Source organism: Pelodiscus sinensis, chromosome 5 (assembly GCF_049634645.1).
Source record: "Pelodiscus sinensis isolate JC-2024 chromosome 5, ASM4963464v1, whole genome shotgun sequence".
Classification (NCBI taxonomy): Eukaryota; Metazoa; Chordata; order Testudines; family Trionychidae; genus Pelodiscus; species Pelodiscus sinensis.
Genome location: NC_134715.1, coordinates 47,599,307 through 47,623,539, shown reverse-complemented (window position 1 = coordinate 47,623,539; position 24,233 = coordinate 47,599,307). Strand labels below are relative to the sequence as shown.

Below are 24,233 nucleotides of genomic sequence, written 5' to 3'. Positions count from 1 at the left end.
AAGATAACACAGGTAAGAAGAAGATCAAATATCCAATCTTCACCATTTCACAGCAATGGATACACGTTACAAATAAAGGGACAAATTCTGCTTATACACTACTGAAGGTACATAAAAGTTATCTAGCTACTCCTAGCTTATACCAGAAACAGTGTAGAATTTAAGGGTATGTTATGAAACTATAACCTAGAAATTCCACTTTCAAGTACAGCTGACAAATAATTTGCTGAAAAATGCAATTATCAACCAACCCAAGACTAGTGGACAATTTGCTGAAGCTTTTTCCCATTTTTTCACCTCCCAGCACTTAGGAATTCATAAAAAGGAATGTGTGTGTACATCTAGTACTAAAAGTCTGATAATATCATCAGGTAATGGAAAATAAGCAGTTCAAACAAAAGTTCAGTTGTCCTTTATTGATACAATAAGGGTAACAATTTATTACCCCAGAACAAAAATCATTTTAACCATACCCCAGCCAAAATTGATCACTTTTGGCAATGAAATTTCACTTGCTAAGTATTAGGCAGAGGAAATGTCTTTATACATATACGCTCTGGTCCTGCAGTCTTTCCTCCCCTCTCATAGCTACTCATTAGATGTTGAATGGGTTCATTCAGACCATATATGCCTATAAACAAATTAAGTTTACATGTACTGGACCCCATTTAAAAACTGAACATGTGCTATGCTGCAAACATTGCAGTATTATGAAATAATGCTACAGAACTGCAGAAACCTATTCAAGTAATGTTGATTGTACTACTAGCCCTAGTCACAAAGCTGGTATTCTGAAAATAAGTTAGATGAAGCAGATTTACTGGTAGAGTTTCCAACGATGTCCAGTTCCTAGTTAAATCTTTTTATCCAGTGTGCCTCAAACCAATACACAAAAGATATTGGTTAAATATTATCCCTGTTTTTGTAACATACAGGCTACGTCTACATTGGCATCCCTTTCCGGAACATAACATAAGAACATAAGGAACAGCTAACAGGAGAGTTTGGAGAGGGAGTTCTCCAGGTAAAAGAGGAGTAAAAACAGGACCCTTGTGGTAAGTGGCTGTCTGGAGTGTGTGTTTGTGTGTGGGGGTGGGGGAGTTATTTGCAGTGTGCTGAGCTTGTGTTTGTCTGTTTGGTTTGTTTGTTTGCTTGAAGGAGCTTCTAAAAGGTTTGAAATCTAGAAGCCTCTGTTAAAATGGCTGAGCCTCAGTCAGGGGGAGGGACTACCCGAGCTATATAAGCCTGTGACTCAGCGACCAGGGAGAGCGTGACCAGGAACAGCTAACAGGAGAGTTTGGAGAGGGAGTTTAGAGGGCACTAGTGACTTCTGACCTTCTTTAAAACATGACTCTTAGAATAATCTATATTCCAGAGGTTTAAAAAGAATCCCAGTTTATACTTAAACTTATTCATTAGAAAAATGGAGACAGAAGCCCAGCAGCAGAGTCGGGGCTATCCTGTTTATTGTGGCGAGTGTAACATGTATGATCACCTGCCCTGTGGGCAGGTGGCGTGCGTGTGCACCCATTGCAAGGAGCTCCTGACCCTCAGAAACTGAGTTCGGGCTTTGGAGGCCAGGGTGACTGAACTGGAGGAGCTAAGGGAGGTAGAGAGCTATGTTGATGAGACTTTCCGGGACACTGTAGTACTGTCCCACCTCCAGTCTGAGAACCCCAGTGCTCTTAAGGAGGATGAAAGTCTCAAGGGAACAGAGCATTCAATGGGAACAGAGGGAAACCATCCCGTAGTTGGGACCCTCCTCCCACAGGATGTTGCGGTATCCTCTCACATTGAAGATACCTCTGGGGGGGGAGGGGAATGCCAGTTAGGAAGAGCCAGGTATTAGTAGTGAGTGATTTGATCGTTAGAAACATAGATAGTTGGGTTTGTGATGACCGGGAGAACCGAATGGTCACTTGCCTGCCTGGTGCGAAGGTTGTGGATCTCTTGAGGCATCTAGACAGACTTATGTGTAGTGCTGGGGAGGAGCCGGTGGTCGTGGTACATGTAGGTACCAATGACGTAGGAAAGGGTAGGAGAGATGTCCTGGAGGCCAAATTTAGGCTGCTAGGAAAGAGACTGAAATCTAGGACCTCTACGGTGGCATTTTCGGAAATGCTTCCAGTTCCACGCGCAGGGCCAGGTAGGCAGGCGGAGCTTCAGAGTCTCAATGCGTGGATGAGACAATGGTGTAGGGAAGAGGGGTTTAGATTTATTAGGAACTGGGGACACTTTTGGGAGAGGGGGAGCCTACACAGGAAGGATGGGCTCCACCTAAACAAGGGTGGAACCAGACTGCTGGCACTAAACATTAAAAAGGCCATAGAGCAGTTTTTAAACTAAGAGATGGGGGAAAGCCAATTGGTATGGAGATGCACGTAAATCGGAGGGAGACTTCTCTTAGAGGAGAATCCATTGATAGAGATTGTCTAAGCTGTAGTCATAAAGAGAGGAAGGGAGAGGACAAACCATGAGCCAGAGCAGACAAACAAACGCATACAAAGGAATCCAATGCATCAGGGAAGGGCAGACAAATAAGCAGTGGCAAATTTTAAAGTGCTTGTACACAAATGCTAGGAGTCTGACTAATAAGATGGGTGCACTAGAGTACCTCGTATTAAAGGAGGAGATTGACATAATAGGAATCACCGAAACTTGGTGGAATGAGGAAAATCTGTGGGACACAATCATACCGGGATATAAAATATATAGAAAGGATAGAGCAGGCCGGATGGGTGGCGGAGTGGCACTGTATGTGAAAGATAATGTAGAATCAAATGAAATAAAAATATTAAGTGAATCAACATGTTCAATAGAATCGCTATGGATAGTAATTCCATGCTCCAATAATAAGAAAATAGCAGTAGGGATATATTACCGACCACCTGACCAGGACAGCGATACTGACATTGAAATGCTACGGGAGATAAGAGAGGCTACCAAAGTAAAGAACTCTGTAATAATGGGGGATTTTAATTACCCCCTTATTGACTGGATCCATGTCACCTCAGGAAGAAAAGTGGAGATAAAATTTCTCAATGGCTTAAATGACTGCTTCTTGGAGCAGCTGATGCAGGAACCCACAAAGGGAGAGGCAATTCTCGATTTAGTCCTGAGTGGAGTACAGGATCAGGTCCAGGATATAACCGTTACAGGACCGCTTGGGAATAGTGACCATAATATAATAACATTCAACATTCCTGTGGTGGGAAGAACACCTCAGCAATCCAACACCCTGGCATTTAATTTCAAAAAGGGGAATTACACAAAAATGAGGAGGTTAGTTAAACAGAAATTAAAAGGCACAGTGACTAGAGACAAATCCCTGAAAGCTGCATGGAAACTTTTTAAAGACACCATAATAGAGGCCCAACTTATATGTATACCCCAAATTAAAAAGCATAGCAAGAGACCTAAAAAAGAGTCACCGTGGCTTAACCACCATATAAAAGAAGCAGGGAGGGACTAAAAGGTATCTTTTAAGAAGTGGAAGTCCAATCCTAGTGAGATAAATAGAAAAGAACATAAATACTGTCAAATCAAGTGTAAAAATGTAATAAGAAAAGCAAAAGAGATTTTGAGGAACAGCTAGCCAAAAACTCAAAAAGAAATAACAAAATGTTTTTTAAGTACATTAGAAGCAGGAAGCCTGCTAAAAAACCTGTGGGTCCCCTAGATGATCAAGCTATAAAAGGAGCAATCAAGGACAATAAAGCCATTGCAGAGAAACTAAATGATTTCTTTGCTTCAGTCTTCACGGCTGAGGACGTTGGGGAGATTCCTGAATCTGCACCATCCTTTGTGGGTGATGAATCTGAGGAACTGTCCCGGATTGAAGTGTCATTAGAGGAGGTTTTGGAACAAATAGAAACACTTAATGTTAACAAATCTCCGGGACCGGATGGCATTCATCCAAGCGTTCTAAAAGAACTCAAATGGGAAATTGCTGAGCTATAATCTGTGGTTTGTAACCTATTCTTTAAATCGGCTTCCATACCTAATGACTGGAATGTAGCCAACGTGACACCAATATTAGAAAGGGCTCCAGAGGCGATCCTGGCAATTACAGACCGTAAGTCTAACTTCAGTACCGGGCAAATTAGTCGAAACAATAGTAAAGAATAAAATTGTGAAGCATGTAGAAGAACATAATTTGTTGGACAAAAGTCAACATGGTTTCTGTAAAGGTCTTACTAATCTGTTAGAGTTCTTTGAAGGGGTTAACAAACATGCGGACAAGGGGGATCCAGTAGATATAGTATACTTAGATTTTCAAAAAGCCTTTGACAAGGTCCCTCACTAAAGGCTCTTGTGTAAATTACATGGCCATGGGCTAAGAGGGAAGGTCCTTTCTTGGATTGCGAACTGGTTAAAAGACAGGAAACAAAGGGTAGGAATAAATGGCAAATGGAGAGGGGTAACTAGTGGTGTCCCCCAAATATCAGTCCTGGGACCAATCCTTTTCAACGTATTCATAAATGATCTGGAGAAAGAGGTAAGCAGTGAGGTAGTAAAGTCTGCGGATGATACCAAACTGTTTAGGATAGTCAAGACAGAAGCAGACTGTGAGGGACTCCAAAAAAATCTCACCAAACTGAGTGATTGGGCAACTAAATGGCAAATGAAATTTAACGTGGGTAAGTGTAAAGTAATTCACGTCGGGAAAAATAACCCCAACTATACGTACAGTATGATGGGGGCTAATTTGGCTATGACAAATCAGGAAAGAGATCTTGGAGTATGATTCTTAATATACTCCCAATAACTGTAGCTGAAAAAAAAGTAGGTATAAAACTTTAGCCTTGTTGTTCCTCTTAACTTACCTGCAGGCCAACTGACAGTGGGTGGGGGAATAAAGGAGACAATTGCCAAAAAGCCTGGGTGATTTAAAAGGCTCTGGTGATACTTAGCTCTGCCAGCTCCAAGGAAAATTATCTCTTGATTTAAAGAGACTTTTGATATGACCCATATAGGTTTCAGGGTGGGGTTACCCAGCCCCAGAACCTATTTGGGGCATATCAAAAGTCTCTTTAAATCAAAAGACATTGTGGCTTTGCCGCAGACTCAATTTGTCTGCTCTGGGGAAGGGATCTGAGGCATGCCATGGCACAGCTGCCCTATGGCTCCTCCAAGCAGGTCTGGGACAAGCCTGGACCAGCCCAGGGCTCCTCTGGTGGGGGGTTCTTGGGGCTTCCTGGAGCAGTGGGGGAAGGCTTGTTGCCCTATCCAAAGAAGGAGGCATGGCGGCCTGTTGATTTTTCTGCCCTGGAATTGCTATCCATGGGCCTGCATACTCATGGTTCACCAACTCCAACTTAGCCTATAATTACATAGCTATTTGTGGTCTACATTCATCTTGTCACACAAAATGATACAGAAAAACTGGTTCAAATAAGAACATGAGAACGGCCGTACTGGGTCAGACCAAAGGTCCATCTAGCCCAGTATCCAGTCTACCGACAGTGGCCAGCACTAGGTACCCCAGAAAGGGTGGACCGAAGACAATGATCAAGCGATTTGTCTCCTGCCATCCCTCTCCAGCCTCTGACAGACAGAGGCCAAGGACACCATTTTATCCCCCAGCTAATAGCCTTTTATGGACCTAACCTCCATGAAATTATCTAGCTTCTCTATAAACTCTATTATAGTCCTAGCCTTCACAGCCTCCTCTGACAAGGAGTTCCACAGGTTGACTACACGCTGTGTAAAGAAGAACTTTCTTTTATTAGTTTTAAACCTGCTCCCCATTAATTTCATTTGGTGTCCTCTAGTTCTTCTATTTAGGGAACTAATAACTTTTCTTTATCGGCCCTCTCCACACCACTCATGATTTTATATACCTCTATCATATCCCCCCTCAGTCTTCAGTTTAGAAAAAAGAGGCAAGTCCCAGTCGCTTTAACCTCTCCTCATATGGGACCCATTCCAAACCCCTAATCAATTACAGCTGCGTATAAGACCCTATATATTTTTCATATAATAAAAAATGATTAAAGATTAAATCTGACTGGCTGATGTAGGTACCTTTCTTGGGCATCTGGTCTAGGATCTGCAGTTGATGTCACTCAAAAGTTGCCTGTCTTTACGTGTTTATTTTGATTCTTAAAATTAAATTTCAAGACTCAGTTTTTGAAAGGAATAGCTATCTTACTCTGAATTCAGATCTTGGAAGCTAGATAGAAGATGCTAAGCTATATTTAAAAATAGTTAGCTAAAAATGTCTAGCAGTCTAAGTATTTGGTTACTTTACACATTGAACAACCTGGGGGGTGGCAGCATCTTTGCCTTATACTTGAAGAAAAAGTCTTTACTACAAACAGCAAGAGGTTTTCAAGTTGCAACTGAAGTGATTATATTAGAGGCCTTGCCAGCCATCATATAGATAATTAAAGTCAATTTAACTAGTTCAATCCTTTTGGTAGGACTACTTAGGTAATTGATAGGAAGTATGTTATTTTACTGAAGCAGTCTGTGTTGGTGATTCTTTGAAATCTATGAAATAGTATTTCCTCTAAACCTCACTCCCCCATGCCACCACACACCTCTGCCTGTACAGATGACAGTGAAATGTATTGTGTGAAACTTCAATAACTTTTTTTTTCAGGGTTTGTTAGCATCACTCCATTATCATAAATCTGGCTATGGAGGATTAATTCTCTACAAGGAAACCTGCCTGTGGCATAGCACCACCATAATCGATTTTATCTTATAACCTTCCCCTATCTACACATGTGGTTGTCAGCATAAGACCATGGTCAGGGCTCACTCGTGGTCAGGAGTTAAAATACCCTTCAATCTACACTAATTTTCTCTGAAGACTAATCCAGAATCTGAAGGCCCAGGGTCAGGTGGCAAAAAGCAGGCTGGCGGCTAACATTGAACATCCTTCCTAAGCAGTCTCAGCTGCAACCTACAATATGACCTTTAGAATGTCCTAGACAGGCTTTAAAACATTTTTTTTTTTAAATCTAGTTCTGGCATTTATGTCCTGTTAACAAGAATGTCAGGAACCAATTTAGAACACACACATGTAGATGGTTTTAGAGAATGTTTATGCAGGATACTGACCTGGCTGTTTTAAATTTAAAAGATCTGTAGTTTGAAATATAGAGGAAAATGCATAGACACTAGAAGATGTAATTTGTAGTGAACAGAACTCTAAGTATGTAATGTTTTAGGTAAAAGGTCAAACTAATCATGGTTGAAGAAAAGCAGTGCGGATAGGTTTTTCCAGAGTACTAACATATGTATGCAAAACAAATGCACAAAATAGCAATCTATTTTTAACCTTGAGTAGTGTAATAATCAAATACTTAGAAAACTAAGCTGAAAACAACAAAAAAAGTGGTGTTAATATCAGGAGGTTTCTTTTATGCTGATTTTTACTAGATATTTTATATCATTACTTCTCCTTGGTTCTACTTCAATGTCAATAGTTTTCTTCCTCTTTTTCTGATTTATAATTCCATTGGAAAAATAGAAGTTTTCTTTGGTTCTTATTTTGTGTTTTGCTTTTGATGTGTTCACTTTAATTATATTTTTTCATGTTAGTGTTGGAATACTTTAGGGAATTTTTATTTCTTGAAAAACACCATTTTAAATCAAGGAAACTTCTAAAAAAAAAGTGGTACATTTTAAAATGCTGTATAAATACAACCTAGAAAGCAATTCATCACTGTAAAAAAGTGATTTTTTTTATAACAAAACAAAAGATCTACTTGATTAAGCATACTTGATTGCTGAGTGTAACAGAGCAACTACGTAAAACAAATTAAAACACAAATGCTCTAGGAAGAGCTCTTAGTGAATGTTGAAGGGGAGGCATAGATTCACACAGAGCAGTTCATAACAAACCACAAAATGAAAAATAACCTGATCATGACTAGTTACACTTTTCCCCTTTATTTACTCACAATCTGTTCTTGGTTCAGTCCACTTCCATGTCTCAAATTCCTTGGAGGCATGGTAATCCTACCTGGGTTTGAATCATTGTGTCTCTCAACTCCTGGATTAGCACTCCTCACACAAAGAAAGCAGATAAGGTATCTTATGTGATTCAGATTTCAGTACCATTTTCCCATGGGTTCTTCTGGCTCCCTGCCAACATCCTTAATAGCTACCTGAGTTTAACCTCTTAGTCACTGGGTGCTGACCAGCACTTCTCCTGTCCATCACATGATCAGACTAAGGTGTCTGCCTCTGAGGTAGTCATGCACCACATTTGTCTAAAGACCTTTAGGAGGAGTACTGCAGAGTGTAGTAAGCATACAGGAATCAAGGGTAAGGATGAGAATCCTTGTCACTTGGCGGCAACAAACCAATGGAAGGAACACTGAGGTTCAAGAAATTAAGAAATTGGTCCTCATTAGCTTTTGCCCTTTTTTAATCAATATTTCCAACATGATTTCTAGCTTCAATATTTTGCTTTTCCTTTCAGTCTTATAATACAATCCAATATTATTTATCCTCAATTGGATGCAATCCTATTACCATGAGCTTCATTGGCATAGTGTGACTCCTATTGACATCGGTGACAAAAGAGTCAGGACTCAGTTGGATCTGTTAGAATATGTTTTGATTGCCCTAGGACATTTTATAGTCACCTTGGAAAACTGATGCAGCTTTTTACCAAAGCCTTGCCATCAAATCAGAATTTTCACTGAGTTGGTAAAGTGTTACTCAAGACAGAGAGGGTATGAAATTTTACTTGAACACATTATTCCCATCTTAAATATCATTCGTTCTAGTGAAAAAGCTAACATGAAAGATGTGTTTCTAAAAGAAAAAATATCCTGCAAATATCTATTCTAATAGTGTACTTTCAAGTCTACTTTGCCAGGCATCTGAGAGGTTTTACATACTGTAGTGTCAAAGAACTAATTTATGTGGGAAATCTCAGGGTCTTATTCTTTAAACACTGTTACTGGCATTAGCCTCAGATTATTAACAATGAGCTTCCAGGAAAAGCATTCATAAAGAGATCGTAATGAGGGAACTAAACGATATCACAGATAATACAACATGCATAATTTCGCCTTTAAATAATGAGGAACTAGACTTCATCTAACAGACAAGATCCAATGCCCTCTGCACTGTGTAAGTGAAGATCAGAATTTGTGGGAGTTGAGACATGAAAGCCCATAGGTTTTGAGAGGGGCACCCACGGAGTTTAACATCCACTCAACATAGCTCAAAAGGGGCAAACAGCATAATTCCTGTCGGTTTGATTAACTTTAACATTGAGTTTAATGGTCTGTCATGAAGTACGATATTAAGGAGTCTCTCTGCTCTACAAAATGGCTATGTAAACAATGACATCTTCTTTCTCAAAGCTGATCATACAAACTGTGATAACTACTTGCTTAATCACAAAAAAATATAATTAACTGCATTTTACTCCTGTTAACTCTCATTGCTGGGTAGTATTATCTAGTCACTTTGTATGGGAGTATTTTTTTTGCTTGCCTTTGTAGTCTGGCTTGGACACTCACTCAACTATCCACTTTCAAGCATAAGCACCCCAAATAGCAAAGAGTGATCACCTTCCCACAATGCCTATCCCCTATTTTTGACTATTGTTATATCTGCCTGAATCCATTAAAAATATTTCCACAGTGCCCAAATATACAAAACAGCTGTATCCAAACATTTGAAGAAACTGTTCTTGTGGCTTGTTATTTAAAGGCACTGACTGCTCATAACATTCCTGGATGGACTTTACTTAATGTTTTTACGGTTGGAAATTGTTAATGGATGCAGTACTTTCACACCTAACTCAGCAAAAATAGCCTCTATATAATAAATTCAGGGAGCTAGGATGTGTTAATACATTTGGGATCTTTCCTGCATTCAAAGAGAGGTGTACATGTGCTATAATGTATTATGAGGAATTACTTTTCTGGAAGGGTGTTAAAATCCAAAACATGAATGTTTAAATAGCTAAATAAGCTCAGTCTTAGTGAAAGTAAATGCAGGAAGGTGATGAAGAAAAACTTGTGTTTAAAATATAAACCTGTAATCCTAGAGCTACAAGTACATTGCAGGTTGGACCTCCCTGGTCCAACACCCTTGGGACCTGAGTCATCCAAAAGAGGGAGTTTGCTGGATCAGGCCTTGGGCTGTCCCAGGGCTTCCCTTCTGGCCACTGGCTGGCCAGTGCCCTGATCCCGACCCACTGGTGGAGCTCTACTCAGGGCTGCAGCCATGCTTAAACAGGGAGCTCCTGGCCCCCAGCTGGCTGCAGCTCTACACCCCCACCCAGAAGGCCTTTTTGTCCTTGGATGGCAGAGCTCCACTCCTGGACACATGGGCTCCCTGCCCCTGGATGGCAATGGTTCCATGTCCCCAGCTGCTAAGTCTCCCTGCCCCCAGCTGGCAGAGCTCCGTCCCTACTGCCAGGCCTTTGCAGCCCTGGTCTATACTATAGAGATGAGCAGCTCTGGCTGGCGGTAGATTCAGAGCTGTTGGGGCTCTGGTGGTAGATTCAGAGCTGTTGGGGCTCACCTCCTGGCTGGCTCCCTGCCTGCATCCAGCTCAGATAAGCTCCCAGCAACCTCTGTGGCTGGGATTCTATAGTCCAGCACCATTCATGGTCCTTCTGGACCATGGATGTTGCCAGATCAGAGAGTTCTAAACAACAGAGGTTCAACCTGTAGTATATTCCTTTGCACCATGCTAAATGCAGAAGTTCAAAGTTATCTAATTGGCCTTCATCTAGTTACACAACTTTTAAAGCTCTAGAAACTGTTTTTTTTTAATCACCAACTTCAGACAGTAAGCAAAGTTTACCTGTCACCGTGGGAGAAATGTTGAAAAACATTCAGTGAAAGGACAACAAAAGAATAAGCTCTCGTTTTTTCTTAATTATTAAAAGGACATTAAAGTTCCATGAAAATGGCCAAAAATAATGTATTTGATTTTCATGTAGCTTTTTAATGACGTTTCATCTTGATGGCTAAATCTTACTCCATCAGAATTTTTATCAGTTCCATTTATAGAGATGAGCCCACATCTCTGTGCAATTCCTTTTCCCCTCTTGTACTGTAATGCTTCTATACGGCATGTTGACAGCCTTAGAGGAATTTCTCCACTCTAAGGATACATCTACACTACATAGCTTATTTTGAAATGTGGTGTTGTCTACATAGCACTTATTTCAAAACAAATTACTATTCCAAAATGTCCCTTAGACTTTGGGGAATGAACTTTAAAGGAATGTTGGAATAGCAAGCCTGTTATATTCAAAATAACTGGAGTGTTCAAAAGATGCAGAATAACTATTTCAGGATATCTCCTGTATCAAGAAATAGTGCTGCAGTGTAGATGTAGCCTAAGAGTGGTTATGTAACTTAAGAAATTCTACCAAGAAAGTTTCCTCACACTGCCTTGCTGAAATTCCTCAACCCTACCTTTAAGTGTCGTAGTTTCTACATGAATCAGTTTCTTGGTGTGCACACATTGATGCACGTAAGAGGGTAGTTTGATATGCACACCAGGAACGGGACTAGAATCAATTAATTCATTTTACATATGCCCTGTGTCAGTCTGAAGTATGGAGCTAGAATTGAACTGACATCTGTTCTATAGGACATCCTGTATAGCAAATCCTCCACAGGTTTTCTTTAACAAGCTTCTTTTTTTTGTAGGGGATTGTGATTTGATACTACAGGTGTGAGTTTTGAATTTAACTGGGACACGTGGCTGCATGGAATAGGGGCAAAGGGGAAGAATGGGGCTTCCCTTACCTGTCCCCCTGGGCGTATAACAGCTAACTAGAACTGAAAGCATTTAAGGGAATTCTGAACAACACACTCTCAACACCTTGAAGCAACTCATTCTAAGAGGAGTAGAGAAAAGAGTATGTAGAACCATAGTTCCTCTCCTGCATGTCCAACCAGCAGTTCTAGATAGAATAGGGGACACACAAGGGGAAACATATATTGTACCTTTTGTATCTTTTACAGATGCAGGTTAGCTCTGTAGTGGGAAAATAAAGCTTTTTTAGTATGAAATTTTTGTATTAATTTGTCAAATCTCATTGAGAATTCCACATATTAGTATTGCAGTAGCAACTAGGAGGTCTAGTTATAGACAAGCTCCCCCACTCTCCTCCCACTGCATGAGGCATGGTACAACAGAAGTAAAAGATGGTCCCAGATGGATACTGGTAAATAGATAGGATAGGATAGGATAGGATAGGATAGGATAACTGAGGAAGTGGCCTCAGCAAAATATCCCAACCTTTGCCTAGGTTTTTTAGGTAACACCAAAGAGTGTTTTGAAGGAACATAAATGATAGTTTTGGAGATGTTTATTGGAAGTTTGGCCTTCATGCACCGGAGGATGTGATAGAAACAACGTGCTTTCTGGGGATGTACAAACAGATTCTCAGCTGAGTATATTAGTTCAATAATATTAGAACCCATGTAACTTTTCTGCCAGGCCTCAGTTGCAGCATCAATGATTAGATCAGTGTTTCCCAATTTTATCTGGCTACAGAACCCTTTTAAACTCAACCGAATTTCACAGAACCCCTTATCAGTCATATATAGAGCAGGATGTCAGAGCACGCAAGGAATGTGGGGTCTTGGCAGGGGGAGTGAGTGAGGGGGATTTGGGTGCGGGGTCTGGGCATGAGGAAGATGCTTATCTGGCTTGGCATCCTTCTACAGCAGGGAAGGACTCCAGGCAGCATGCTGTCATTCTCCCAGCAGGGATCCCAGCACAGCTGCAGCACCAGGTCAGGCTTCCCACTGGCAGGGCAGGGGTGTAGAAACCCCAACCTTCCCTGCCAGACTCTACTGCTTCCCCTTCAGGGTGGGGAGAGGCACGGGAGAGAGAGCAGCAGCACTAGGGGGGAGGTGGCAGCGAGCCTGAGCACACCCCAGGGTGCCGCAGAGCCCCATCCGAGTTCTACGCAGCCCCTGCCAAGGTACGGACAGCAGTTTAAACATGCTGAGGTCCGGGAATGGCTACTCAGCATCTCTGACCCAGCCACCCCTACCCCTCCTAGCAGCAGTGGCCACTGTAACAAGCTACCACCTGCACATGAGGAAGAGGAAGCTGTGTGGCACCTGAGGAAGGGGCCACGCCATGCACAGTGGTGGGGCAGCCTAAGAAGGTGGTGGAGCAACCAGAAGCACTCCCCCTCCGGCAAAGCTTCAATGGGAACTGCCTACGGGCTCTGCAGGGAGCAGGGGAGTAGAATTTTCTCATGCAACCCTTAGTTTCACTTTGCGGAACCCCAGGGTTCCGCAGAACACCATTTAGAAAACATTGAGTTGGAGGAAGACCAACCAAACTAACTATGGCTTGAAGCCCCACGCCTGGTTTCTAATTTTAGAAAACATCTTACTCTGTTGGCAATTATATGCCCTATAGAGCACACATCTGGGATGTAGGAGATCTGGTTTTAAGTCTCTACTCCACATCAGACTAAGGGAGTGTTTGAACCTGAGACTGTGTCTACACTGGCGTGATCTTGCACAAAAACAGCCACTCTTGCACAAAAACTTGCTGCCTGTCTACACTGGAGGCGTGTTCTTGCACAAGTAAACTGACGTTCTAATGTATGAAATCAGGGCTTCTTGTGCCAGAACTCTGATGATCCCACTCAGGAAAAAGCTCTTTTGCGCAACTGTTCTTGTGCAAGAAGCCAGTGTAGACAGGCAACATGAATTTCTTGCACACGAAAGCCCTATGGTTAAAATGGCCATCAGAGCTTTCTTACGCAAGAGAGAGTCTACACTGGCATGGATGCTCTTGCTCAAAAGCACATGCCAGTGTACACACTCTCTTCTGGAAGAGTTTTTTTAAGAAGAACTCTTCCGCAAAAGAGCTTTTGTGTGAGAACGCACCAGTGTAGATGTAGCCAGAATGTTTACCATCTTGTGGTATATTTTATCAGAGGAATATTATGAACCCGAGTGGTCCCGAAGGTGTGAATTTGCAGGACCAGGGGAGGTCAAGCCTCAGGCTCTCCTCCTGGCCACCAGCCTAGCCAACGTGCTGCCCCTGCTCACTGGCAGGACTCTACTCCCAGCTGCTAAACCATTCTGGACTTGCAGCACTCCCTTGCCTCTGGCCCTGCTCCAGATGCTGGCCCTGGAGACTTCCTGTCAGATGAAATCCCAGCCATTGGCCACCTCTGTGGCTAGGGATCTCTGGTCCAGCAACATCTATGGTATATAAACATTTAAGAAAGTTCTTTCAATTTAGTCACAATTATAGAAGTACTAGAAGGTTCACCGGGTACTACTGGGGTCAACTCTTTTTTTTCCTTCATTTAAATCATTGTTCTGGGGTGAACCTGCAGATCAGCAATTCAATATTCAGGCTTCTCCAGGGAGAGAGGACTTCTCCAGCTGTCTCTCAACACAGTGCCTCTCCACTTCCATCGTGAACAGCCAGGGGAGGAGAGCAGGTTCTCTGGGTGGGGCAGGTCCAGGTTCATCTGCCCCCTGTGCTCCTCAGCTAGATGGTGGAATGGAGTCAACTATGTACTTTCCCCTTGATCACTGATAAAGGGGAACTAGCAATATTCCCATTCAAATGGGGGGGGGGGAGCCACATCCACCCCAAAGGATTCCTGGGGGGGTGGGGAGGCTCTCCAGGACTGGGAGGGGATATACCCCCCAGCCAACCCCTTTCTCTTAGTTGGTGATTGTCTCTTTTCTTTATGGTTTTATGCATCCCTATATGCATGGAGGGAGTTTTAGACACCCCCCCCCCCAAAAAAAAACCCTTGCCTTGCTTTATGTTATGATAAGAGGAAGCTGCATATCAAATTTAGTGGCCCTACTTCTTACCATTTAGGAGTTCTTCAACTGATGGCCAGACAGATTTGCTCAGTCTTTCACAGACATACTCTCTAGTATACAGTAGATACAGTCAGAAACAAGCAGGAAAAGGACTTTAATGAAATGAAATCTATTTTTTAAAAGATAGATGGCAATGCCTATGGCTGGTCCTTTGCTCCCGAATCAGTAATTTCTGGGAGGACTGCAAAATCAGCATGTTCACCTGCAATTAGTTTAAGGACAGAATGTCCCCCTACACTCCAGCAATGCCCTCCAGGGAGCTGCTGGGACAGCTGACTCTGCCCTTTCTCTAGCACCACCTATCTAGCTATAACCAGTTCATGCTATTTTTCTGCTATAATCTGCATGATTTGGCCTCTGCATGCACAGCAGGTTGGGATGATCACAGACTTTTCTCTAATCTTCAGAACTGTGGATCTGAGTCCATCTAAAATATTGCTGCTAGGATCATCTTTCTGACCCCTCAATTATCCACTACCTTCCCTTTTTCCCCTTCTTCTGGTCCTTACCATTATACCTCATCAAAATATACCTATTTAGCCATCACTCACATTTGCCAGGTGGATTTATTACCCTTTCATTAGCTTCTCTTTGAGTCACCTTTTTTCCTGCATTATCACTTATACTCTGAATACCATCTCTGGCCTCCTTCATATTGCACCCCCAAAGAACTATATCTAGTACACTGCCTGAAGTGGTCAGCTCACAACAACAAGGCAGTTAAGCAGAAGTAGCAAGTAGAGCTGAACAGAATTTTTCTGACTTTAAGCAGATTCAGCAACACTAAACCAGTTTGTGAATTCCTGTTGCTTTTGCCAAGTTAAACATCCACCAAAGAGTCAATATTGCTTTTAAAAAGTGTTTGTTCAAAATGCATTTGTCCTTCAATGGTATTTAAATAAAGCTTTAAGGCGCCAAGTCAAAATACAAGCTCTTTTTAAAGCTTTTTCCATTTGCTGAAAATTTTTAAGTTGTTTGTCAATGATCTCCAAAAGTGTTAAAGAGTGAGAGGGGGAAGGGAAAACCCCATGTTTAAAAGTAAACCATCTATTTGCACAGTTCTACTTGTGAGAGTCTTTACTCATATCTTCAAAGAAAAACTTAATCTGAAAAACTGCACATCTTTCTACCTAAGCAAGTTCACTTCCTCTTCTTCCTTGTGTTACACCTGCCCTTTTGCATCTTATCTGTTTACACCACAATACTATATGTGTACCAAATATAGTACAACACTGGTCTGATTTGATGAGAGCCCCTGGGCATTACTGTAATTCAAATGATAGCACTGATTGCTGGATAAGAAATTGTAGCAAACATGTCCTTCCAGGGACTAGGTCAATAACATTCTCCTCTGAAATAGAAGTTGGGATGGGGAGGGGAGATGGAGGTGGTGGGGAGGAAGAAAAACAAAGTCAGCATTCACATATCTTGAATACTGAGATCCTTTGAAAATCTTTCCCCCTGTGAAAAAGTCAGGGGGTTGTAGAGAAGGAAGAATCCAGTATGAGAAAAGCCTAGCATCCTCCTCAGAGCAGAGAAATTTATTCATCACTAATCCAGCTATCCAGAGTTTAAACTACATGCTTGTAATTGTATGAGCATCACCTACCTGAGCTGGCTCCAGATTAACCACTGCCTCACTTTCCTGTCACACAAGTTGAGACAACCAATCTTCCTACACAGTTTAGTAGCAGAAGTGACTTGATCCTTTAGCTAAATTAGAAGAAAAAAAATCTCATCTATTCCAAGACATCAAAGTCCAAGCCAAGATAAAACTCAGCAGTTTTCCACTTGAGCCTCAATCTGGGCACAGCCTTCCTTTATGAAGGTGTCTCTCTTCAAAAACATTCAGCCATTCCTGAGTTCTGTTCTTTTTCCCTAATACAGAAATTGCTTTAGAAATCTCACTGCTCTTTGAAACTCTCCCCAATTCAGCTGTGTTTTTGCTAGACTCTAGAAAGGGAAGCTGCTCTTCATTAGGTGCTTTAGCCTCAGGTAGGAGACAGCTAATCAGTCACTCAGAATCAATTAAAGATGTCAGTTACCCTATCAGTGATCAAAACCTTTTTTGTTAAGATTAAAAACATAGCACCTGGAACCATAATTACTTCCTGTTGATATAGATTAAGGTATCTTGATACAACACTAAGCTTTCCTGGGTATTCCCATTGTTCAGACTGACATATGAACTTTCAAGTAATAGCAAATAGGAACAAAGTCTAGTAAAGGTAACTTATGCAAGTTACATTTCCCCTAGAGAAGGTCATGCAGGCACAAGCTGTCCAATACATGTCTTGCTGACAGTCTCCCATTACTTTAAGTATAATGCACTTTAAGTGTCTTTGCCATTTACCCATTTACTGTGATGAGGCAAGACAGAAATTGTCAGGTTTCATACAGATTTTTTTAAAAGAGCAGAAAAGATGCTGAATGACACATGAGCATTATTGACTTGTCATAACTCTAAAGTGGGAACTTGTAAAAAGACTGAATATGTTGTGGTGTTATCTCACAGCTAGCTAATTATGCCACATGAAATATACTGAGTGTTTAGATGTATGCAATATAATGAAACACCTAGGCATGACTGATTTCACTGAAGCTGTATGTAGAGAAAAAACATACAAAATACGTAACTTGGATGAAAGTACAGTAATCCATTACCATGTTTATTACTTGTGTATGTCTCTTTGAGGCACTGTAATAGCCAAAAAATCTGAACCCTTCTTAAGTTATTCATGCCTTTGCAACTTTCAGACTAGTGACAACAATGCTATTTGAGGTTATGCAGGTCAACCCTCAGAAGAGTTACTTATTGAGGTACACAGTGCTTTGTTGATTTGGAGGTGTTAGCCATAAACAGCTTACCCAAGATGTGTTATCGTCAGTCTTTTTCATCATCACATGACTCAAGATATTTGCTTTGCTCTACATTTACACACAGAACTCAAAATACTTCCCAGGGACTGTACTAGTCCTTTCTCCCTCTGTCACAGAGTACTCTCTTCCCTCCTTAAGCACCTCTTCCTGGAGGACAACCCCTTCTTGAAGTAGCAATTCACCACTGTCTCAGGACTTAACTGTTCCTACTTCATGGTTTGGGTTTCCTTTCAGGTCAATATGGTTTTTCACTTCTGTGGAAATCACAGATATCAAAGTCTCTCAAAATACTCTGCCCTAGTCAGTCTCCTTTTTCCTTGTCCCTTAATTGTGCCACATCTATAGTGGATGGTAGAGGAGCTGAGGCACACCCATTGTACTGGGTTTAAGCCCAGGGACCCTAAAACAAGCAGTTAAGATCTGTAGTCTTGTCCCTCATCACTACATTCCTTAGTTGCTTCCTTTGTTTTACTCCCTACGGCTATGCCTAGACTGGTATGATTTTCCGCAAATGCTTTTAACGGAAAAGTTTTTCCGTTAAAAACATTTGCGGAAAAAAGCATCTAGATTGGCATGGACACTTTTCCGCAAAAGCACTTTTTGCGGAAAAGCTTCCGTGCCAATCTAGACGCGGTTTTCTGCAAGAAAGCCCTGATCGCCATTTTTGCCATCTGGGCTTTTTTGAGCAAAACAGTTTTTAGCTGTCTATACTGGCCCTCTTGTGCAAAAACATTTCCGGAAAAGGGCTTTTGCCCGAACGGGAACGTCAAAGCATTTGCGCAAGAAGCACTGATTTCGGACAGTAGAACGTCAGTGCTTTTGCGCAAAATCAAGTGGCCAGTGTAGACAGCTGGCAAGTTTTTGCGCAAAAGCAGTTGCTTTTGCAGAAAAACTTGCCAGTCTAGACGCAGCCTACGGGTATATCTACACTAGCCCCCTAGTTTGAACTAGGGAAGCTAATGTAGGTATTTGAAGTTGCAAATGAAGCCTGGGTTTTAAATATCCCGGGCTTTATTTGCATCTTCCTGTCCGGTCGCTATTTTGAAATTTCACTAGTCCAGACTAACTGCCCGCGGCTACACGTGGCAAGGAGCTGGAAGTTCGAATTAAAGCCCTAATTCGATCTACCTCTTATTCCTCCTGCATATGTCAGAAAGCATTTAGTGGAGAAGCAATTTTGTTTGTGAATAAAGGAGTCTTAGATAACGTTAATTAAAACTATATTCTGTGTCTCCACTAAGTCCCAGCAATGCATCTAAGTTAATAGGAGCCAGGGAAGAAAATATACTAGAAATCTACCAAATCATTTTAACTTGTGATACCGCCTTTTACTGATTCACTGATCTCTCTGACTTGTATGTACTCCCAAACCACCTGATGAGTGTATTCTGTGTTCTGAAACAAAAGACAAAATATGTAGAATAGAATCTCAGATAAATAGAATAGAGACTATGGGCCTGATTCACTTCTCACACCAATTTGACACTGATTTAGTACTATTGATTCCAGTGGAGCCAATGATTTCTGTGGTATAAGTGCAAAGTAAATCATAACCCATATCTCTACTAGGGTCATGCACTGAAATTATGACAGAGTTTGATTGGAGAGGGAGACACCACAGTTTCTGTGGCACCATGTTTCTGTGGGGCTACACATGAAAAGAGTATCCAGTATCAAGCAATGTTAAAGAACCCTTTGGTTTAGTGCACTTTCCCTGTTTAAACTAAAGAATGTTCTTTTTCCTTCTCTTCTCTGTAAATTAGTGAAATGTCCTTTGCAAAACCAGAAGAAAACTTAAACAAAGGAAATTCTTGGGGGAAAAATCAGATTTAATCCAGTATTTATTTTATTGTTGAAAATATTCTCCCATGAGAAAGACACAGCCATAGAATTACTTTAATTTCAGTCTTAAAATAATGGATTTGGCAGCCTGTTATGATCAGATGCAGTGGTTTGAAGTTCATTATTTTTGTTCTGAAGCCACCCTGCTGTTCTTACCAACTGAAAAGCAGGTCAAAACCAAGCTTTTTTAATTAGTCAGGAAGCCAGGTGATGTTTGAGAACATTGCTAATCAGTTCTAACTACACACTGTTCTTCAGAATTAAGTTGATAATAGGATTTCAAATGAAATATACAGAATGCAATATTTCTAAAATACCTCCTCTGACAAAGAGGCATGAAATATAGTTATAATTCGATTCAATTCAAGACTTCAAAATAGAGGATACACACCCACACAATGTTTGAGGCTTGTCTAAGGAATGTCTATAACTCTGAAACAGCACAATAACTTTACCTACAACTTTTTAGGTGTGTTTTAAATGAAATCATAATGCATCCCAGAATAGAGGCTAATTCTGGAGGCTTCTAAGTATGCAAATTTCCATTCCTTTTAGAAGGATCAGATCTCCAGCTGATAGATATTTTCAAAATTTTCTTGCACTTTACAAACTTCTCACCAGAGTCAATGTGTAATCTTTAATATATGAAGGAAATGTTATTGCTTACTGTGAATTTAGATGTCCAGTAGTAAAACAGAAATAAAATTATGTCTTCTACACTTTTTCTGCTGCCCCTTTCTACTGTGTCATACTAGCCACTATAAAGAAATTTCAGTTTTAACTAACTTTAACTAAACTCTGTATCCAAATACAATAGAGTTGATACTATTCTCAGTGAGAAGCATTCCTAACCTTATGAACTGAGGCTTTTCTACAGAGCAAAATGGAGCAGCAGACTTTTAAGATCTGTTTTGAAATATTAGGAAAAAGTGCAGTAACTAGAGGCTTTGTTCATCAGAAATTAGGTTTCCTTAGATGCAGTAACTTCACAGACTTCCACAGTTTGGCCCTCAGTGAAACCAGTGCTCTAGGCTTTTGCTTTCAAATATGATCATTGTACCCAAACACTGTCTCTTAGAAAGTCTAGACCAGCTGCCTCATCTGAAGTTAACCATCAATGATTATCAGGTTTCAGTTATCATGCTGGGAGAACTGATTTGTATAGAAAAGGGAAGTCTCCTGTCATTCAAAGTGTGTTTCCATAAGCATAGATGCATTTTAATTAAGATTAAAAATAAGGACTCGGTGGGATACTATTTGCTATACTAAAAGGGTGAGTTTCTTTTCACCCTGTTAAAGAAAATTAACTACGTTTTTTTTTTGCTTGAACTTTTACTGTTTGGTTTCCTAGCCAATTTTCTTAACAAGTTGACTTTTATAGCTATTAGTCTGGAGACTGCAGAAGCTGATGCATGTGCTTAATTTTAAACATACTATTAGTCCCAATGACTATAATAGTTCTATTCATTTGGGGCAACGTCTACACTGTAGGCTTTTTGCACAAGAATGGCTGTTCTTGTGCAAAAACTTGCAGAGTGTCTACACTGCATGCACGTTCTTGCACAAGTAAATTTACAGTACATCGTCGGAAAACAGGGCTTCTTCTGGAAAAGTTATTCCGCTCCCCATGAGGAATAAGCCCTCTTGCACAAGAGATCTTCCACAAGAAGGCAGTGTAGACAGGCAACATGAATTTGTTGCTCAAGAAAGCCCTATGGCTAAAATGGCCGTCAGAGCTTTCTTGCGCAAGACAGCGTCCACACTGCCATGGACGCTCTTGCTCAAAAGCACATATCTTGTGCAAAAGCACATGGCAGTGTGGATGCGCTCTTGTGGAAGACTTTTTGCACAAGAACTCTTGCGCAAAACAGTTCTTGCGCAAGAAGCCTGCAGTGTAGACGGTAGCCCTGTGGTATATCTATACAGCAACTAGACATGGCCAGCAGACTCAGGATCACAAAGCTAAGGCTGCAGAGCTGTTTCATTGCTCTGTAGATGCCTGGGCTCAGTCTGGAGCCCAGTGAATAGTACTCTGTAAGTTGGGACGGTCCCAAACCATGGGTTGCAGCAATGAACAATAGAATGAAACAGCCCCTCAATCATCAGCCATAGGCTAGCCATGGGTTTTAATTTGCTGGACATACCCAAAATCATAGTTATACTGAAACTTTGTAGAGTCAGGGCACTAATATTTACTTCTCCATTTCCCTAATTGTAAAGTAAGGAAAGTAATACTTACAGAACTAACTGAGCCTAACTGTGGAGACCAAGAATCCACCATATTTTCTTTAACTCATTAGTTAATCAAGGAAATAAGTATCATAACTCTTTAAAACATAGAACTCAAGGGTTAGGGTTAGGGACATGGATCTTCCTTTCGGTAACAGGCTTTGTAGACTAGAAAGCCAAGCTTGAATCATGCCTTGGCTTGGTAAATGGAGAAAGTGTTACTAGAACCTCCATTCAACATATCAGATGCAAAGGGGGAGTTGAAGTTAAAATTTAGATGTTCCCAGATTCAAGTCCCTTGTTTAATCACTAGAGTACCTTGTTTATCTGATTCCTGCATGGAATCAAAAATTTTTTTCTTCTGAGGAATATATTAACCATCTACACCCAGAATTATTTTCCCACTGCATTTTGTGGAAAAGTTTGGATGCTGTGCTATTTTGCATCTCTGACATGAAATCTATTTCTTTTATATAGTTCTTAACCAAATATAATCAGGTGTTCTATTTACTTTTTTTCTGGCAGACTGTATATAATGATATTTTTTACATACTCTCAAATTGCATGCTGTCCTTTGAAAATTGTGTGCATCAATATGGGCTCACAACCATGTAATGTAGCAACTCTGATGAGTAACACCCCGTGAACATTGCATCAAATTAAATCTAAATTCTGCAGCAAGACTTGGGTTTTTTCAGGTATCACTTTGAACTGAGTCCTATGGCATCCTGATTATACTGAAGGAGAATTAGTTCAGATGTAATACAGTTATTATTTAATTAAATATTACAATATTTAATATAATCCATTACAACAATTAATTTGATGCTGCCCTAATTGTCTGTTTTACACAATTGCAGGGGGTGGGAGGGAGGGAAGGTTTGAAAACACAAGTGCAGTGAAGATGTTGTAAAGTCTCAAGAGAACTTGGAGGTCCTGGACAATTAAGACTATTTCTAATGTTGGTAACTTGGGAAGCATGAGATGCCATTTAGGGTTTTGGCAGTTGGGGTTCTAGGCAACAGAGAAGAACCATATTCACCTTTACTTTAATCTTGTGGGCAAGGCTGGATGGGACTTGAGTTTAAGAATTTTAAGCTCCTACATGTTTGTTGTCGCAACCTGTGGAAACAACAGATCATTTCTTTTATCCAAATCTCCTTCTGCATTCCACAACGATGAATAAAGCCAGCTGACCAATATTAACATACACTATAGGGTGAACATTGTTATTTTTAAAATACTTATTCAATAAATATATATTTTGTGGTATTTGGTTAGATGTATAAATTGTTAGAATATATTTTATATCCTGGTACGATTGTGTCCCACAGATTTTCCTCGTTCCACCAGGTTTCAGTGATGCCTATTATGTCAATCTCCTCCTTTAATACAAGGTACTCTAGTTCACCCATCTTATTAGTCAGACTCCTAGCATTTGTGTACAAGCACTTTAAAAATTTGCCACTGCTTATTTGTCTGCCCTTCCCTGATACATTGGATTACTTTATATGCGGTTGTTTGTCTGCTCTGGCCCATGGTTTGTCCTCTCCCCTCCTTTCTTTCTGACAACAGCTTAGAGAATCTCTATCAACGGATTCTCCTCTAAGAGAAGTCTCCATCCAATTAACTTGCATCTCCACACCATTCGGCTTTCCCCCATCTCTTAGTTTAAAAACTGCTCTACAGCCTTTTTAATGTTTAGTGCCAGCAGTCTGGTTCCACCCTGGTTTAGGTGGAGCCCATCCTTCCTGTATAGGCTCCCCCTCTCCCAAAAGTGTCCCCAGTTCCTAATAAAGCCAAACCCCTCTTCCCTACACCATCATCTCATCCATGCATCGAGACTGAAGCTCTGCCTGCCTACCTGGCCCTGCGCGTAAAACTGGAAGCATTTCTGAGAATGCCACCATAGAGGTCCTGAATTTCAGTCTCTTTACTAGCAACCTAAATTTGGCCTCTAGGACATCTCTCCTACCCTTTCCTACGTCATTGGTACTTACATGTACCACGACCACCGGCTCCTCCCCAGCACTACACATACGTCTATCTAGATGCCTCGAGAGATTCGCAACCTTCGAACCAGGCAGGCAAGTGACCATACGGTTCTCCCGGTCATCACAAACCCAACTATCTATGTTTCTAACGATCCAATCATCCACTAGTAACACCTGCCTCTTCCTAACAACTGGCATTCTTTCCCCCTCAGAGGTATCCTCAGTGTGAGAGGATACCGCAACGTCCTCTGGAAGGAGGGTCCCAACGACGGGATGGTTTCCCTCTGTTCCCATTGAATGCTCTGTTCCCTTGAGACTTTCATCCTCTTTAAGAGTACTGGGGCTCTCAGACTGGAGGTGGGACAGTACTACAGTGTCCGGGAAAGTCTCATCAACATATCTCTCTACCTCCAGTTCAACCACCCTGGCCTTCAAAGCGCTAACTCGGTCTCTGAGGGTCAGGAGC

At 41.1% G+C, this 24,233-nt stretch overlaps 1 long non-coding RNA gene across 3 annotated transcripts in view; it reads right to left on the bottom strand.

The window, feature by feature from the left end:
* The window catches only part of LOC102456034 (uncharacterized), a 232,765-nt gene extending 216,003 nt beyond the window's left edge, over positions 1-16,762 (bottom strand). For all 3 annotated transcript variants that reach the window (XR_012903832.1, XR_331882.4, XR_012903831.1), the window contains exon 1: positions 16,432-16,762. This is a non-coding gene — a long non-coding RNA (uncharacterized LOC102456034). The remainder of the gene's footprint in view (positions 1-16,431) is intronic.
* Positions 16,763-24,233: the final 7,471 nt, after the last annotated feature.